At 35.8% G+C, this 20,486-nt stretch overlaps 1 pseudogene; it reads right to left on the minus strand.

Moving 5' to 3' along the window:
• Positions 1-2,205: 2,205 nt before the first annotated feature.
• LOC120589966 (uncharacterized) lies at positions 2,206-2,324 on the minus strand (annotated as a pseudogene).
• Between the last annotated feature and the right edge of the window lie 18,162 nt (positions 2,325-20,486).

A 20,486-nucleotide genomic window follows, 5' to 3' on the forward strand; every position in this document is an offset into this window, starting at 1 on the left:
AAAGTAACTTGAAATAATAGCTCATAGTAGTAAATGTCATAACAAAAGGAAGAAAATTCATTCTCCTCAACTTTAAGTTAGGGGGTACTTATGGGTAGGCCTAAAATATTAATAAGAAACCAACTTAACAGAAATAGAGGGGAATAATTAAGATGACTATGTAAATTAAAATTGAACAACCCATGCTTTTACTTAGAGGAGAGGATTGGATAGAATGAAGAAAGAATATAAATAACTATGCTGTTGGAAGTACACTCTAGGCCACTAAGACACTGGCTCATCAGCTCTGGAAGATGTATTCATGGTGAAGGACAGATATATCCTGTGCCCAGCCTACAGTAGTGAGTGATGGTAGGGGACTCACTTGTCCAGATGACTGTTGGTAACCTCTGCTAAAAGAAAAATCTGATAAATTCTGGACCTGCCTCCCTGACAGTTTCAGCTCTCAGGAGGCCAAAGAGGCAGTGAGAACTACCACTCTGAAATTAATTTTGACTAACGAGGAAGAACTACGTGGTGAAGCAGAAGTGACAGGCACCCAGAGAGAAAGTGACCATGTTGTTTCAGAGTTTATAATAATCTAGGAAAGAAAGGCTGGGTGTGGGAGACCTAAATCATAGATACTAGTCAAAGAGATTTCAAAATATTTCAGAAAACATGGTCTCTGAAAAAGAAAATAAATGACTACCAATATAAAAATGTAAAGGAGGAAAAAATAGATGACAATTTCAACTTAAAAGTTATTATATTATTAAGTATATGAACTTTTCATATATACTATATATGCACACATATATATATGCATATTATATTATATATTGCATTAGCATATATAATGCATAGTGGTTTTGATTACATGTAAATTTGTTCATTAAACATTCCTGAGATATGTATATATATGTATGCGTATGTGTGTGTGTGTGTGTGTGTGTGTATATGTATATATTTGCTATTTATAAATGAAGTAATTGATTCACATAGAAATTAAGGGATTGAATCAAGGTCACTGAATGGCCAAATCGAGTCTTGTAACGATACCTCTTGCTCTTGAAAAAACTCTTCTCTTTCTATAAACAGTATCACCTTCATACAGTTTTATGATTACCTAGAGCTATCTTAGAAATAAAAGCAACATTTGCAAAATACACAAACGGATAACATAAAATGGTAGTGAATTGTCATAAAGACAAAAAACTGAAATGAATTTGGGCTTATAAAAATGCCAAGGGTAATTAGAAAACAACAGCACTCTTAAATTTCTGAGAAGAATAAGATAAAGAACACATAAAGAGAAAAGCCTACTGCTTAAGAACAGATGGTGTCATGTTAATAAATACCAGAGAAAGTGACATCGTTCAACTTTACCTGCTTCTGTACTTTCATGCCAGGAAGAGGCTCTTGTAATTGGATAAGGTGGAATAAATACGATGATTAGTAACTTAAAAATCAAGGAGAAAATAAAAGTTATTTAGTAGCTGTAGGCGAATTCACATTTCCAGACCAAATGAATTAAATCTCAGAGTAATAAAATAATTTGCAGTTGCAATTATAAAAACATGATTGAAGATCCTTAAATAACAATGGACATTAGAATTGGTATTAGGAAATTGGAGCTGTGACTAAAATACTCATATACCAAAACTGTAGATGGGCAAATCACTGGATTCTGTAAAATACAAACTGCAAGGACAAGAAGAAAGTCCTATGTAACCTTTGTCTGTATTTCTCAACAGATTCATGTGGTTACTTAAGAAAGGAGTGGCGATTGTTATTAGTCTTCCTAGGTTCTCTAAAACCATGATTATACCAAATATGTTTCAATTACTACTTAAAATAGTTTCAAAGAATTTTTAGATTGGTAGATCAGAAAATACTGTTATGGTATGACTCCAAATTTTTAGACATTTTATATGGTGGGGAAAAAGAAAAAAAATACTACACATACACAGAGGGAAAGAGACATATGATAAATAATGAAATAAATGGATTACACATTAAAAATTAAATTATTTAAAATCCTATATAAACTATTTCCCCAGGCCACCACTCATACAATGTGTATGAGTTCATGGTCATAGTTATCACTGACTCTTGGAGTTTTTCCCAATCTTACTCTCAATTTATATTCAGCAACTTTTTGAGATACCTGAGAGATATCTTATATAAACATGTAAGCAATTTTTTGTGCTTAAAATGTTTTTTTAATGCCTATAGCTCCTGGTATTCCTAGGTGATCTCCCATCCAAGTACTAACCAGGCCCGACCCTCCTTAGCTTCCGAGATCAGACAAGATCAGGCACATTCAGGGTGGCATGGCCGTAGACAACAACTTAAAAAAAAATTACGTTATTAAAATATAAACTGCATAGAGGAAAATTCCCAAAGTATAAATGTATAATTCAATGAATTTTCCAAAATTGAGCACAAATCTCAAACCAGGAAGCCTATCAAGAAATATATTAGCAGATCCCAGAAACATTTCTCATACCCTTTCCCAGTCACTACCCTTCCCCAGAGAAAAAATATCCTGACAGTTAACAACATAAATTAGTGTTTTATGTTTTAGAACTTAATATAAATAGAACAATACAGATAAACTCTTCTGTGTCTGTCTTCTTTTGTTCAATATCATGTTTGGAATAGTCAGACATGTTGTTCCTAGGGCAATAGCTTATCTGCTCTTACTATCGTATAGTACCCCTTTATATGATTAGATTCATATATAAACAACAATTTATATAACCGTTGTACTATTGATGAATATTTGAGTTGTTTTTAGTTTTGACATATTACAAATTGTCTTGCTATAAACAGATTTCTACAAACAACCAATGCTCACACAATATAAAATATATAACTTCAATAATCTGATATCTACTAAAGAAATTGAATTCATAGTTTAAAAAGAAAGGAAATAATTGCTCATACTCCTCCCTGCCCCAATCACATGCTCTAATATCTTTGGTATTGGAGAGCTTTTTGGAAATAAGGGCCTGTATTTCTTTTGGTTTGTCCTTGTGACTTCAGGTTGCTAGCTCTATACTCTAGACTGTGACACAGTGGTTATGTTTGAGTGGCAGAGTTATGTGTTAGAATACTCCTCTCAAGATCTGTGTTCAAATGTTTTGGATTACTATAGTGGCACTGCTTATGGCAGAACATTATGATCTTTTATGAACATAGCTACTGCTATAATCTTTCTCGTCATAAGAACTCAAAGTCAGTTATTGAGAAGAGGAAGAGATGCCATGTGCTCCTTGCAAAAGAGTCCATGCACTTAGTCTCTTGCATTTCCAGCCAGGAAGGAGAAAGTCTCTATTCACTTAAACTCGTGTAAATATTTACTAGAAGATGTCATAAGTTCCAGAACCATCAAAAATATTATACCTCTTTGGATTTAGCTAAAGCTTCTTCACAAGAACATATGAGAACAGGGACATTTAATTAATTTATTATTTACATTATTATAGGCATGTAACCAATTTAATATTTTAAGTTAAAAAGAACCAACATTCTGGTGTTTTGTAGCCAATCAGAACATTGTAGTGTTTAAGAAGACAAGATTTTAGAGCAAAAGAAATATGTGTTAACTTATTGAGTAGTTTTCTATTTCTGTATGTCATCTTCAAATCAAGCAAATGTAAGCAAAAGTATATTAGAATGACAAGCCATCACTGTGCAAACATCAAGGAATTCTAGGTGATGAAACATCTTTAAAGAGCATGAACAGATAAAGACTGAAGAAAAGTTGGAAAAGTTAAAGCTTATTTTTAAAAACAGAATGGAAACTCAAAGCTAAGACTGAACACATCTGGGGAGTTAGCTTTCCAGTCAGCAGGCTTCCCAAGAAAAATCTTAGAGAAAGATTAGTTGCTGAGGACAAGGCTATCAGGAAACTATTTTTGAAGGAACTGTGACTATCATAACAGAGCTTCCATCGTAGACACCTAAGCCTCACAATTACATAAGTCCCTGTGGGGCCGAGAAGACTGTAAAATTGAGTGTGAGACATTGTTCTAAGAGCTTTATGTATCTATCCAATTATACTGATTATACTGTTGAGGAAATCAAGGCCTCGAGAAGATATACAACTGAGTGGCTGAGCCAGAATTTGAAGCTAAGCAGTGATATTCGAGACCCTTTTTCTAATTCCTCATGTGTCCTACATTCCAAATAGATCTTTATTTCTTCCTCACAGTCATATACCAAAAGTATTTTCCATCCTGAATCAATATTGTTCATATGAGGGCCTTAATTTTCAAACTGCTCTTTGCCTTAGTAGGCTATTGAGAAAGATGCTTTCCTTGTAATAGACACTTGCTTTGTATCATAGGGTTGAGAGAGTGTTAAGAGAATAATATGAGATAAGAGATATTAAAGTGTTTTGTAAATTTTAAAGTACTAAGGAGTATTATAATGTAATTTTGGTCTAACAAGGGAGCTATTTTGAACATCTAGAAGAAGAGGTCCGTTTTGAGTGAGTAGGTTCCTGAGAATAAATCAAGCTTTTGGAGAAGGGCAGGGACTTTCAGACTGAGAGAATCACAATCAGTTAATGACTAAAGAGAATGAGAATCCCATGGCATTGGAAGTTGTTCATGTTACATATTGAGAGGAACTTATTCATCTGAAAAATCTAATATACTAGGAAAAATTACTTTGCTTCTTTTACAAAAAAAAAAAATGAGGATGCCATAAATACAGAGGCTTATTTCTATTTCTACTGCATGTGCTATTAGAAATTAGGATTCCTTTATGAACTAGAGAACTTTTAAAAACCTTGCATTAGGATCAAGTAATTAAAATATACAACTAAACATAAATCATATGAGCTGAGATGAATTGGATTCAGTGTCTTTTTTAAGTACCAGAGCTGCTCAAGAACAAACTAATGACTATGCTGACTGTAGAGTGCTACTAACAGCTAATTATAGAGGTGATTTTGCAATTTAGCATTCAAAGACCTGAAATGTGAATATCCATGGGGCAAATAATTTATTTTATTTTATTTTAGCAGAGCTGCTGGTCTATCTTCCTGGAGGAAATGCTTTGGAGATAGAAGGTTGATAGGCAAATAAATTTTATCCCATCAGCATACCTTATTAAGCCAAGAAAGGAAGGAGGAAAGTAAAAAGCCTATTATCATTGATACCACATTTTGAGGCAGAATAAAGGAAAAGTATGCCTTAAGATATCTTTGAATTGTTTTCTTCCATACCTATTTGCAAATATATTAAAATGCATAAGAGCAGCTATTTTATGAATCAACTAATCAAAAGAATGGGCTTTAGTTCACTGAGAGTTGTTTTTTGTTCCTTAGTAAAAACAACTGCTAATTTCTAACCATAGACTCCATCCTTTTCGAGTACTTTTTCACCCTCAATTCCCATATCTAGGCAATTACTGAACCTTATTTATTTACTCCTGAAATAGCTCTAAAATGTATCACATTTGATGTTCTATTACTGCCACTAGTTCAGATAGAGGCCCTATCGTTTCTTACCAGTCATTTATCACTAGACTAATCTCTCCACCACCCTCTGCTTATCCTGACAATCTTTCCCATCATGCTACCAACTCATGCTCTACTCTAGAACATTCAATGACTCCTATCACTGATAAAGTACACACCCCTCTGAGGATATAAAGTACCTGACCTAGTGTGGTCCCGACCTCTCCAGCACCATAACATGCCTCTGTCCTACTCCAAGCTCTGAACCCATTGCATTTCTCACTATCTCCCAATCCTTAAATATGCAGGGACAATAATTATTTTTGTATTTTATACCTCTGGTTCTTACTAATTAGAATTACCTTACTCCATTAGCTAACTATTTCAGGACTCAGACTTCATATTTTAAACTAATCAGTCTCTTGATTTCCATCTTTAGTCACTCTTTCACAAAACCGACCATGAATCGACCACTGATTCGTAAGCCAGATATTCACTTTCACTTTATCATTTGTGTGACCTCTCTCCTTCCTATTCACATTTGGTATCTCATGGTACTCAGTTGTGTCTCCCTTCTCATTGTACTTACAGTTTGTACAAGGTTCATCTCAGTTGTAAAAACAGTGAGGAGAGGAACTGTGGCCCGTCACTTATCACTGAATCTATAAAGTGACCACTTGGTGTCTTACAAATAGGAGATGCTCCGTAAATATGCATTAAATTGAAATGGCTTCAAGTGAGTACAAGAGAAAATAGGGATGTCATTCTTTTGGCATCATTTCTTATGCTATAATAAGGATTCCTTCTGTTTACACATAAAACAGAAGAGTTTAATCACCCCAGCAATCTTTAACTTGGTAATGAAGGCCATAAATTAATTTTTAAATAAAATTAAAAGAAGATGAGGTGAAATATAAACTAAAAACATCATCAGAATCTTCCCAGGAAACAATATTCTTGACACCAAATCATGACATTATGGGGCTCAGTTTTTATTTCTTTCCAGGGAAGCCCCTTGTTTTATGTCCCGAATAGCATTTCCCTAAATAAAACTGCATGAAACAAAATGCCATTATGATTTCTAACATTCATTTCCAGTGAAGTTCCTGTTAGGTTGCAGCTATAACTATGATGGAAGGGTGTGAGTAGAGCCCGCTGCAGTAATAACTGTGCCTTCATACATCAAACCAAGGGATTATAGGAGAAACATCTACATAGAACAGGAAACTAACTGGAGGGGTAACACCAGGCTGGCTTTGAAACGTGATAGGAAATTATCAGAAAAAGTCTGTACCGAGGTTTGAAAAGTTAGAGTAAATGGAGGAAGCTTCCTACACATACAGTTAGGCATTCTATTTTTTTTTTCCTTCTATATAACTGATTTTAACAGGTAAAATGGCCATCACTCTGTTAGCTGTTGATGAACCCCATGCAAGTGAATTTGTTCTAAAAGCATGCAAAGATGTTTAGTCTCTTGGATTCATATAAACCTCGAAGCTCAAGGGCAGGATACAGAATTTGCAGATGAGAAACCTCTAACTATCTTGAATGAAATCCCACTGTCTTTTCTCTTTAACTTTAAAACAGATTCAATAGCTAAACCATATAACTTCAAATTTCTAACAAGTTTTCAGATTAGTCCCTGATTCTTCTTCCACACTGCTACTCCTTTAACTTATTTAGTCCCTACTTGCCATTTTTCTAGACTACTATATTCACCTTCTAACTGATCTGCTTGCCTCCAATATTGACTCCATCCAACACAAAGATGTCACTGTTATGTTTTAAGGTGCCTTGAGAACCATATCAGGCCCTGACTTTAAAATCTTTATGTGCTCTCCCCTGCCTAAAGAAATCCAGACTTTGGCAGAGCACACAAGACACATTAAAATCCAGCCTTCCAATGGCCCGTCTTCTTTACGCATTGCTCGTATCCCCAAATTTTTAAGTTCTAGAAACATCAACCTACTGTGTTTTTCCAGGCACACCATCCTCTTTCCTATTTCCTTGCTTCCTAACTGAGCTCCTCATTTCCACCATTACCTCTGCCTCAGTTTCAACTCTGAATGATGGTAAGAGAGATAAATTTAAATGTGAGTCACAGTATGTCCTTCCTCTGTCTAGATCGTACAACTGCCCACCTGTCTCACCACAAAGCCAATGTTCTTACAGAAGTCTGAATTGCACTACAAGAACTTGTCCCTGGCTATCATTCCAACCTCATCTCTAATCACTCTCCCCTGCTGACTTGTTCCATGGAAATGACTAATAAGTTTATCTCAGGACCTTTGCACTTTCTGTTCCTTCTGCTCGGCAGGCTCTTCCTCCAGGTATCCTAGTCTACTCACCCCACTGTCTGCTAACCAAAGAGTGATGGTTAGCTGATAAAAGTGAAGGAGGAGATGCCTTCAAGGCTGGATTAGTTAGAAGCCTTTTGTTCTCCTGTCTTAGACCATGTTGACTGTCAGGTGGTTTGTGTTCTGGAGTCTAACCTCCAAGTGAATGTGTGTGGGGAGTTAAGGGATGGTTTAATCATGATGACCGGAAAAGGACACAAAGGCCTCCCAAGGAAGAATTGAGGCTACCTCCATGCTTGGGGACAGGTGAGCTCCAACTCTCTGGCAACGTGGACACGGAAGAATCGTCAACTTTATTTTTCACAATTCCACTCATTATGAACCTGTAGAGTTAGGAATTTCCCACTTATGATCAACCTGATGTTTCTTATCTTTTATTCAGAACTTAAGAGACAAGAAACAAATAAAACCTAAACATTGCAAAGTAATCTATTCTCAATTTATATCATGTTAGCATTAGATAGTATCATGTTTTTCATTGTAGGAACAGTTCAAGGACAATCAATAAGCAGTTAATCCATTTAACCACACGCTAAAGAACTCCATTATGGAGTCGGTTTCTGGGAACCATCCCCCAGTGTTGAGGCTTTCCCCATTTTTGAATGTTAGCTTTATGTCACCAAATTGACTAGTGTTAGGATTTGGGAACCATGAAAATCAAATGAAATTTTGGGCTTGAAATAACTATGGACTTCACGAAAACCAAAAACCTGCACAGTTAAAGTGGTTGCCTTTTTGATCTGTATAGAGGACCTCTCCAGACTTTTTTTTTTTAATGTATAAATTAAAAACGAATTAACAAGCAAGCTTCCTTGGAAAAACCCTTGCATGTTGCTATTACAAAAGACAGAACATAGAAAAGCAACATGTTTCAAAATATCTGGGCTTTGGTTGGGTGGAGAGAAATAGAAGAAGGGTAAAGGTCTCCAAAGCACCAAAAAAAAAAATAAAAAAAAAAAAATCGAGTTGCTTTCAGAGTAATACCCTGTTCTGTTTCATCCTTGATAAAACAAATGCTAATTTTGTTTTTAAACTGCCAGTACGCAAGGAAGTGATCCGAATCCCCTATACCTTTGAGAGATTTTCATCCTTTACATATTCCAATTCAACCTAAAATATCGTGCAATTGCCAAACCTCATATTTAAAATATGTGCTTATCATTCAACTCAGGGTAACATTAGCACACTGAAAACTGCATTCTAATTAATAAATCAGAGCCTTAACCACTGAAACATCATTCACACATATGAGATAGTAATAGTGAGAGCCATTAAAAATAGTAGCATGCTGTCACCCTTCCAGGAAATATGGAAATATGCCTTTTAGAGGGTTATTGGTCTACATTATTTATCAATGTGTGGCTTTAATATATGGATTTACTCAACATTGAATGAATATCATATTTCTCCTAGAAGATACAGTATTAATTTGTGATTTTGGACAAACTGTCAATCGGATAACAAGCCCACTAGGGGGGCATGCAATCAATAATTTGTATCTCGTGATTTCTTCCCTTAGGTTATTTTAGGAAAATATTGCTTTCCCATTTTCATTCTTACTCATAAGCAGAAAACAAGCAAACATGCAAATTACAAACAAACAAACAAACAAACAAAAACAACAAAAACCAGTTTTGGTCTGGCTCTGAGATTTCAAAACGCAAACTACAACTGTTACCAACAGATTAGAACCTGGCACTTAAAACAAACACCCAGTAAAGTGAAATGAAGTGAAAAGAGAATAAACAAACAAAAGGATTGGTGCTTAGAAAAATTCTTGAACGTATGAAACCAAGCCACTAGATTACACTATGGAATGAGGATGGGGGAGATGCTCAAGTGGGCATCAATTTCTTCAGTCTTGGGTTTTGCTTCTTCCCCCCTTCTCCTGTAAGCTTTGACTTAACATATCCACTGCCTTAAGCTTTAGCCTTAGCCATCATTCTTTCATCTGCATTCGTATTTCTCAGGCAGCTCATGCTCTTGTTGCCAGGGCTGATCTTCCTACTCCTGCATGCGTAGATTTTGAATCTCCCATCTGGTGTTGCTCATATTATCTACCTGGTTCTTGCTCATTGTTCCTCACTTGAATGTATGTGCTTGGACTAGGCTACCTCTCAGCCTGCTTTTCTTTAACTTTACGCTCAATATTTGCCAGTCCCAATTCCACCGGTCAAATAACCTGCCCACCTCCCTCAGATGGGGTTTTTAGTAAGACTATTTGTTTTCATCTGGAACTAACAAAAAAAAAAAAAGAGAGAGAGAGAGAGAGACACACACACACACACACATGCATGAGTAAAGGTCACAGTTATTATAAAGTCTTTGCTTATAAAACCGGATTGGGGGACATGGTTTGGACCTGAGTCCACAACATGTGGGTGTCCTACTTTCTCCTACCCCGTACTCCTGGTCTGGGTATTAGGAATCACAGGAAGGAGAACTGAATTTGCAGCGTCAGGCGGCTTCTTACTGCATTCCCCTGCCCCGCCTCCACCAATACAAACAAATATAAGCTGAAGACACAAGTTAGGCAGAAAGACAATAAGAGATCTACAATCTTTGACAACTGATATAGCCGGACAGAGAAATGCAGAACATTGAGTATCAGCCTCATGCTCTCATCATCTCAGCAGTTCAAAATTTGTATCTTCCCATGTAACCAAATATGCAACAGCAGCAGTTTTTTTCCTAGTACTTATCCCAGAGGGTAGGAAGTATTGGAAGAAATTCCTATTTTATAGGCTTAGGACTGAATGAAGATAGAGATTAAGAATAATTTTCTCACACCCTCCAGACAAATTTACTTGATCTCTCTGCCTTCTTACTGTCTAGACATGAATGTGTTTGTTACTCTTGAATTAATTCCAACTTGAATTTGACCGCACAGATATTGGAGAAAAGAGATGCTCAAAGAGCTAGCAAGATTTCCTCTCTGAAGATTATAAACCTAAGCAGAGTTAAGACAAGGCTTTTAAGTCTTTCATAACCTCCACACATAACACACATGCACATGGAGTAGATATTTCATAAGTGATGAAAAAAAGAAGGAACTCTGTGTTTTGACTTTTTAGTAAGTTTTGGTGGCAAGCAACAGTGACTTACTGAAGTTTATTTCAGTGAGAAACCAAGTGAAAGGATCTCAGGAAAAGCTGCATAGCTGGACTAGAGAAGAGTAGGAACCACAGTGAAGTGGAGCTACAGGAAGAGCAAGAATTATAGCAGATACAAGCTGTAGGTCTTCGGCCGAGTAAATGGTTTTGATGTGTGGTGCCTGGATCAGCAGCATCAGCATCACGTGGGGACTTGCCTGATATTGATACCCTGCCTACAAAGGTTTGAAAATCACTGCTCTAGTTTGCCATCATTATTTGGTATGACTCAGCTATTTTCTCTAGCTTTGCTTCTCTCCATTTTGAGAGAAGTTGCATTTTTATGACGACTAGAATTATACAAGTCCAGGGGAAAAAAATAAGTCGATGTTGGCCCATTTAAACCAGAAGGATCTACATTTCCAAGATCATAAAGTTATAGTGCAAATATTTTATAAATATGCTTTATAAGAAGGGATGTTTTTTGGTTTGTTCTCTCTGTCTTGTCTTCCCAAACAGTGTGGATAATTGAGAGTTTACAATAACTTAATACTGTGAGCCTTGCCTCCTTGTAACAGAAGGTATCACTTCTTCCACTGCAGAGGGCTGTCTCTGGAAGAGGAGCTGCCTTTGATGTGTAGAAGGACTGTTCCTAGGGGGAAGGATATTTGACAAGCACACATTTTAGAAATGTTTTGCAGGTAAAATTTTCATCCATAAAATTATATTAACATTTCAAACATGTGACCCTCCAGAATTCAAAGACAAAGTCTCCTGAGAGATTCTCTCTCCTCATAGAGAGCTATATTTTTTTCTAGGGCAGAGAGAATGTGATTTTCTCCAAATGCTTTATCTGTGCCCCTGACCTCCATTTCAAAGGAAAACCTTTAGCAAGCTGACGGGGTTGAATATAGGATGACAATAAAGGGAGAGCAAAGGTAGAAAAAAAAAATACTCTGATTACAACTTCTGTCTGGATCTGCATAGAATCATTCAGAAATTATGTAAAGAAATTGTGATTCTTATGAAGCAGAAGACCATAGTTCTAGTGAAACTTCAGCGATTCACAGTCCTGCTTTGATGCTCTTCAGCACTCAAAATCACCCACTTCATTTCTTTTGAGTACCCTAGAAATAACAGGCCCATCCAGTGTAGGACTGCTTCACAGTGGCTGTGAAGCAACTGAAAAGAATGTCCTTACCAACAACTAATACCCAGGAAAGTTAATGGGATTAGGAAGGGACGCAGCCCAGGTTAAATGAACCAGGCTTAGTGAGTAGGGCTTGGAGAACTCTATAGGAAGGAGGCTGCTTGCTGTGTTGTTGCGTATGTGACTGTGTTGTGTATCTCAATGCCAGCTTTCAGTCTTAAACTTATTGCATTTTTTTTTTTTTTACTCAAGATTTTTGACATCCATTATGATAAACCTAGTTCGATTGAATTTAGGGTAAGAAAAATAAACACATTTTAAGTTTAACTAATAGAAAAGGTAAAATTCATTCTAATCATTATTACTAATTTACAACACTATCCCTTTCTGACCAGATATTCCCTTTAAGTAGCTAATGTGGTATTGTATGGTCTCAATTAAAAGCGCTAATGAGAAGGCAAAATTATTCAGGTAGTACGTTAGTGGAAATGATCATTCTTGCCATCATTCACAGAGTGCCTACTGTGTGCCAAATACTGCCAGGAAATTTGCATATATTACTGCTAATCCTCATAACTGTGTGCTGTAGGTATTGTAATCTTTGGTGATACCTACTGGTGTACATGTCCCCTGGCTTAATTGTTTCCAGTGGCGCTCATTCACTACATAATTATTCACATTGAGCCCCTACCAGTTTGCCAAACACTGTTGGTGGCCCTGTTCTTGTTTATCTTATATTGTCACAAATAATAAACAGACAATTAAGGTAATATCTGCTAGGGATAATGCTACCTAGAAAATTACAATATGACAATGGACAGTAAATGAGTGACTACTTTAAAGGAGTGATCAGGGAAAGACTCTGGGAAGGTGACATACAAGCTGAGACTTAAATAAGTAGAAAGAACTAACCATGGAAAGGACAGAGTGTCTTCTAAGCAAGGAGAGAGAAAGATTAGATTAATTACCCTAAATTAGAGATATCTTTTTGGATATATAATGGACAGCTAGATCTTAAAATACCCAAAACACGATTTAAGGAAAAAAAAAAAATCTCCATTACTTCCCTCCTGACTGATTTTTTCTCAGTCCTCATAACTCAGTAGGAGGCAGCATTAACCTTATACATCAAAAGTCACTCCTCTTCCTGGTGATCAAGAAATTAACAATTGTTAACTCTTTAGCTCCCACGGTTAATGCATGAGCAAGTCTTGATGTCTGGGATTCTAAAACTTATCTAAAGTCCCCTTCTCTCCATCTCTATCTGAAGTATTATCACTTTGACCATGAAAGATAAAATTGGAAACAATCCAGATGTTCATTGGGTCATTGGGTAAACAAAATTTTTATACACCATGGAATACTACTCAGCAGTAAAAAGGAGCAAACTATTGATACATGCAACAATTTGGATGAACCTCCAGAAAATTATGTAACCTGAAAAGTTACATACTGTATGATTTTATTTATATAACATTCTTGAAATAACAAAATCATAGAAATTAAGAACATGCTAGTGGTTGCCAGCAGTTAAGAATGAGGAGTAGGGGTAGGAAGAAAGTGTGTGTGACTACAAAGAGGCAGTAGGAGAAATCTTTGTGGTCATGGAAACATTCTGTATCTTGACTATATCAATGTTAATGTCCTGAATGTGATACTGTAATATGGTTTTCAATATGTTAGCATCAGGTGGAGGTTGTTCGAGACTACATGGGATCTCTGCATTATTTCTTACAATTACATGTGAAACTAAAATTGCCTCAGAAAGACAACTTTTTTTTTTAATCTCATGTCTTAGAGTCATCTTCAACATAAATCAAGTGATCAAGTATGTACGGGTTCGTTTCTTGACTCTGTATTCTATATCAGTCCATCAGTTTCACTCTAATGCCACAAAGTTTTAATTGCTTTAGTTTTTAAAAGAGCCCCTGTATCAGGTACTATATATCTTTCAATATCATTCTTTTAAAATATGATCATTGGTCCTTCGCATTCTCCCATATATTTTAGAATTAGCTTTTAAAATTTCACTAATAAAAAACATTTACTAAAATTTTGATTGAGATTGTATTGGGCATATAGATCAATTTTGAGATAATTGACAGTATTCAGCTTTCTAATTAATTCATGAGAATAACTCTTATTATAATTTCTTATAAAGAGTCAACGAACATCTTTTATTAAATTCAATCCTATATTCAGTTGACCTATGAACAATCGATTTTTTCCAATGAACATGTATAGCACTGTAAATGTATTTTTCTTATGATTTTCTTAAAACTTTTTTCTCTAGCTTACTTTATAATAAGAATATAGTTTATAATACACATAACATACAAAATATATGTTAAACAACTATTTATGTTATCAGTAAAGCTTCCATTCAGCAGTAGGCTATTAGTGGTTAAGTTTGGGGGGCATCAAAAGTTATTTACAGATTTCCAGTGCACAGGGGGTTAGTGTCCCTAACTCTCGCGTTGTTCAAAAACTATATTCAGTTTTTAACAGTAATTATACTGTTATTGTAATTTGTTGCTGATATGAAGGATGATTGATTTTTATATATTGACCTTTTATTGAGCGGCCTTGCTAAATTTGCATCCATAAACCAATAATTGTCTGTAGAATATTTAACATTATCTACACATCAATGGTATTTTAAATGAATAGCGTTAGTTTTACTTCTTATTTTCAATATTTTATGTTTGTTTTTCTTGCCCTATTGCACTAAGAATTTTTATTGTTGCTACACTGATGATGAATAAAAGCTGAGTAAACTACAAACTCACAATTTTTCTCAAACCTATCAGACATCTAAATTTGCAGAGCAAATATCCTAAAATCCAAGGAAAGACCATTTTCTCTCTCCACAAGGATAGCTAAGACACCTATCTCTGCCACCTGTGGCAGACTACAGTGAAACATATAGTTGCCATACAAGAGGGTAAGAATAAATAAATTAATATTTTAATTAATTACTAAGGATTGAGTGTAGGCTGATATAACAAGGAATTTATATCTACTTGCAGGTTGTTTTCCAAGGACCTCCCTCAGCTGCTCATGGTTAGGGTGGGAGACTATAAAAAGACTCCCTAAGTCATACAGGTGTGAAGGAGAAAAGTGATTGCTGTGAGAGAGATAAATAACTGTCCACCACTTGATGAGATGCTTCCCCCAGTTTAAAAGACTTAAGCTACTGCTCTCAGGACAGAAAAAACCAGTTGCTTCCAGTCACAGGTAAAGACTCAAAGACTTAATGTTGCTGGGGGGAAAATAGGGGTGAGAAAAACAGTCACCATTGAATCCAGCCCACATCTTAAGTCCAAAGAACCTTTGGAGAAATTTGAAGCATATCAATGTCTGGAAATAAATAATATTGACCTCAGTTTTTTGTTTTTTGGTATGTATTCTATTTTAAATTGAATGGAAGACATCTTCCATTCAATTTAAAATAGAATACATACCAAAAAACAAAAACAAATAAAACAAACAAACAAACAAAAAACTCACGAGTGAAACTAAGTCAATATCAAGAGACAAAGTAACCGATAGAACCAGAATCAGAAATGACTCATGTTAGAATTTTAAGACAGGGCCTCTAAAAGGCTGTGATTAAATTGTTAAAAGATCTAGTTGGAAAGGATAAACACATAAACAGATGAGAAATTGTAGCCAAGAGATGGAAATTACAATAGTCAAATCGAAATTCTAGAACTAGAAAACATGGTAGAGATTAAGAAATAATTTTATGAGTTCATTCGTAGATTTAGCCAAGTTGAAAAAAAATAGAAAGTGAGCATTCTTTAATATAAATTTCACAAACCAGAAGACAAATTAAAAAAAAAAAAATGGAAGAGTATGTCTAAGAGAAGTGAGACTGGCTTGTCGATGCTCGAAATATCTCTACTCTGTGTGAGCTCTAGAAATTTTTCAGATAGAACTTTGTTTCTTCTTTACCTGGATGTTTTAAGTTTCACTCTATACACGTGCAGCATAGTACTAAGCGAGGCACTATGTAGATTTCTGAATCTTCTTCTTTTCCTGCATATATCTTTCCTCAAAATTCTACCCTGTGACTTCCAGCTGCCACAGCCTTTCTCATCTTTTTTCTCCATCTCCTTAACTCCCTGAGCAATTAAGATTCAGTTTTGGTTCCCTACTCTCAGGGAAGTAGGGCTTACTTCGTTTCTCTTCTCTTTGGGTTTATAATCATGCACTGCCTGCTGTCCAATTTCTAAAAAACCAATTGTTTTATATATTGTCCGGTTTTCAATTTGTTTATGGTGGGAAGTCAAGGCCAGTCTTTGTTGTGCCAACATTTCTTGAAATTGGAGACCATATTGTACTGTTTTGTTTGGAGTTAAGTGATTACGTCATTAAATTTCTAGTACTATCAAATACTACACTAAGGTTAAAGAGTACTGGAAGAGAAGAGAGGAGTCACAGCTTCCCATATATGCCTAACTTCATGGCTTTAAGCAAATGTGATACCATCTCTACAACTCTGTCTCCTTATCTGTGAGTTGAGAGTTGTACTTAATTGCTTCCAACTCGCTTCCTAGCATGAACATTCTAAATCTATGCTAGAGAAACATTCGCCAAATTTTTAGTTGGATACATTGACCTTCTTACAGTTTGCCTGAAAGCTGATTTTCAACATCACTCTTTTAGAGCAAGGCAAAAAGACTAGAGTCTCAAATTGCTGTGCTGTTGCAAGTAATGCTCACGCTAATAGGAATTACATACAGGCATCTCAAAGATAATGGAGCTGTCAATCTCTTTTATGAACCATGACAAGTATCCAAGGAATAGTGGATTTCAAAGTAAACATCCAGCATTTCATCATGGAGTCAGCAAGGATCAGTTCTAAACCCTTTCTACTACTTCTCCTATTCCCCTCCAGAATCAAAACACTTCTGAAATTTATCCACCTCTTAGGCACTTGTTGGCTGACTTTGTTGAGATGGAGGAAATAGCCAAATAAGAGGGTAGTTAGGCTGGAAATAAAATCCAAATGGTTGATAATCTTCCTCTTCGGTTTCAGATTTCTGCTAATTAGACAATTGCAGATTAAAGGACACACTACATCCTTTTGAAGTCACAGCAAAGGCATTAAAGTGTTTCTGTTGATCCTCAGTCAAAGCAGGAGCCTGAGAGGAAATCCCCTCTGATGTAGGTTCTGAAATGGTATTTTCTGGTGTCCCGGCAAACCAAGCATCTTAGATTCTACCAATCTTTTGTACCTCAGCTGACCCAGGTCTGAACATCTGCCTATTACTAAGCCATCATTCTAACTGTAGGGAACTTGTCAAGGTAGTATTTTAAATAAACCATTAGTAGAAGCATTCTTTCTAATAAGCATGGTCGTAGAGCATATGTTGAGGTTTCTCTCATCCCTCTTATGTTATCTGTTGATGTTGAATTCACAGAATATTAAAAATAGAGTGGACTTTAGAGATAATCTTGTTCTATTTTATCACTTTACAAAAATATCAAAATAGTCATTAGGTAATATTGTAGTTCCTGAGGGAGGATAGCAGGGTCATGCATTTTAAACAAGAGTAAAAACAAAAATGTTTTCTAATTAACCCTCTGATAAAGCAGAAAATTCAATTAATCAGGCTCCCTTTCCTTCGCAGATTATTACAGCTATGTTTACTTTAATTGAACGTAAAATTATAGAACAAATCTCAGGAGAATTCATTGTATTCTATTCTATTTTTTACTTTATTTTATTCAAGTTTATTTTATATTTTGCAAGACAGTAGTATAGTAATGAATCGCGGGTTGAGATGAATGAATGATAATTCATGGATGTGCATATGAATGGGCCTTACAGCTTTCTGATCTTGCGCGTAGAATGGAATCTTGTGTCTTTTTACACCATCATCTTTTTACACCATCATCTTTTTACACCAGACTTGACACTGGAGGTCAAGTCTGATATATATTTTTTTTAACACAGAAAACTCTCATGTTCTTGCCCTTCTTTGGAGAACTGAAGAATACACTTGTTTCAGTTCTAAGGAAGCTAGGTTATTCAAGACACATTTATATTTCTGAAATAAAGAGCTCCACAGAAGAATCTTTTAGGAGAGAAGTAGACACGATTTTGTTCTTCTATGTAAGCAAAACTTACAGTTGAGGAAGATTTGAAATATAAAAACCAATGCCAAGAGGTATTCTCTATTACTCATATGCATCCTAAGTGTTAGACTTGGTTCGCATATGCTTGTTTGGAAATATATCTACTATTCTTTCTCCAGAAAAATATATTTTACTTTAGTATATTTTACCAAAAAGCAAAAAGTTCTTTAAAGATATCTATTCTTAGGTAGCAAAGTAGAAGAGAAAGAACCTTGGAAGTAGAAGAGAAAGAATCTTGAAGTACAAGGTTACAGTTTTATATAACCCTAAATTTACTACTGGCTGAAAATGCAACAATTACGAAAAATAATATTAGAGAAAATGACAATAAGTGTTATTGAGCACTTATATGCCAAATGCTTTGCCAAGGGCTTTATATGCCTTATCTAATTAAATCCTCCTAAAAATTGAAGGAAGCGGAAACTGGTATTATCTTACTTGACCAAGAAGTTTAGTGATATGCCTTGGGTCAGAAACTTTTAAATAGCTAAGTGGGGATTTGAATCAAAGTATGGCAGATCAAAGAATGATTCAAGGTCGATGCTTTGACAGTTTGAGTTGAGAGGAGAAGTGGGTATAATTTCATTGAAAGTCAAAGTGAAACAGCATTGTTGGCAGCACCTTGATTTCACATGAAGTACTCTGATGTTGGTGAAAATTTTACTTACATATTTGTATGAATGCTTCACGGGTTGTGAAGCTCAGAAAATGAGGACATCCCAGACAGCAGATCTCCAAGGTCAACATCTGGAATTTTTGACTGAACTATAGGATGATTCAAACCTCCCTGTCAGACTCAAAACTCCATTTTGACTGCACAGACTCTAGAGCATAAATTAGTTCAGCAAGTGTCTGCATTAAATTACTCTGCACACTTTGTCGCTCCCAATTGCCTTGGTTTTAATGGATACAGGGAAGAAATTCTGGCATTTTGTGATATATCCTTAATTCTGGTCTGACAAGTTTTTCTACCTGGCACTCTTTGACAGTAAGTAATTCAAACCCAGTATCCAGTGTCTCAGACAACATTGTAGCAGGGTCTTGCCCCTTATGCAAAGTTTGTTAAAATTGTCCATCTGTGAGGAATTTCTGTTGCCCTCGTGGAGTCACAGGTAGCCTTGACTACCTCTGTGCTTGCTCATTTTCGTCCCTTGAATATTTATGTTCCTCTTGCCCATTGATTTTGAAAGAGGGGTATGGAGATTGATTGGCAGCACCAGCAAATAGCTGATGGGAGAATTTGGACTCTGAATGAGAATGAGTCACTAATGACAGAGCTGGGCCCAGTGTGACTAATGCATATGGAATAAGGAAGCTCTAGGGTTTCCTCTGTTCATGCAGTCTTCTGCAGTGCTGAAGCCAGCAGGCAGGAAGGGGTACTCTCTTCACTTTGAGGACTCAAGAATGTTCATCACCCTTAGCATTTAGTTAAATGTACTATATCAAAACTTTAATTTCAAGATGGTGTAACTCTATAGAACTCTCATAAGCATTTATTGGAGGCATTTCTGACCTTGGGGTTGTTAACAGTCTGAATTAGAAGACTTACCTTGACATCGTATGAAGTGTTTTGATTACAGGGCTTTATTTTCCATGAGGAGCAAAGGGATCATTTGCTCCACTGAAAACTCAGTCGCTTTTTACTCTCTATCCTTTTCCATAAGTTTAAAAAATACAAAGAACAATTTTTCTTGCTCATTCAGCTCTGAATATGGTATCCACAGTGTGTGAAAAGTGAAAAATCTAGTCTATTTATTAGTAGTTTGTTTTAGAAACCAAAAAGCTGGTGTGTTAAATTTCCTCTCCACAGCCTGCTATTAAATTGAAGAATAACAATATTCATCAAGTATTTTTCTACTACTTTCCAGTTATTTTCACATAGTAGGCACTCCACAGATATTTGTTGAATGAATGAATGATTAAGTGAATGAAAACAAATATGCATTCATATATAAGTCGGGATTCTCTGAGACTCCCAGGAGGTAAATTGAGGTAGGCAGGGTAAGCATTACTTTCTCTACATATGGGTGAGGAATAAAGCACAGGTGAAAATATCCGTGTATGGTGTCAGTGGAGGACTATAACATAGCTGGCTATCAGCTCTGCAATAACATTTTGGGAGTGTAGAAGTGACTAATCTGTCTGGTTAATGGTTGAGTTATTTTTTTAGCAGCACAGAGGTGCAGCCTAGGTGCTCTTAGAGGAAACGACACATACTTAGAACTCTTACCTTATAAGCAGTGCTGAAAGGAATGAGAAACAACAAGTAGGGGAGAGACAGAAACCAG

This window comes from Pteropus medius, unplaced genomic scaffold (assembly GCF_902729225.1).
Source record: "Pteropus medius unplaced genomic scaffold, Ma_sr-lr_union100, whole genome shotgun sequence".
Lineage (NCBI taxonomy): Eukaryota > Metazoa > Chordata > Mammalia > Chiroptera > Pteropodidae > Pteropus > Pteropus medius.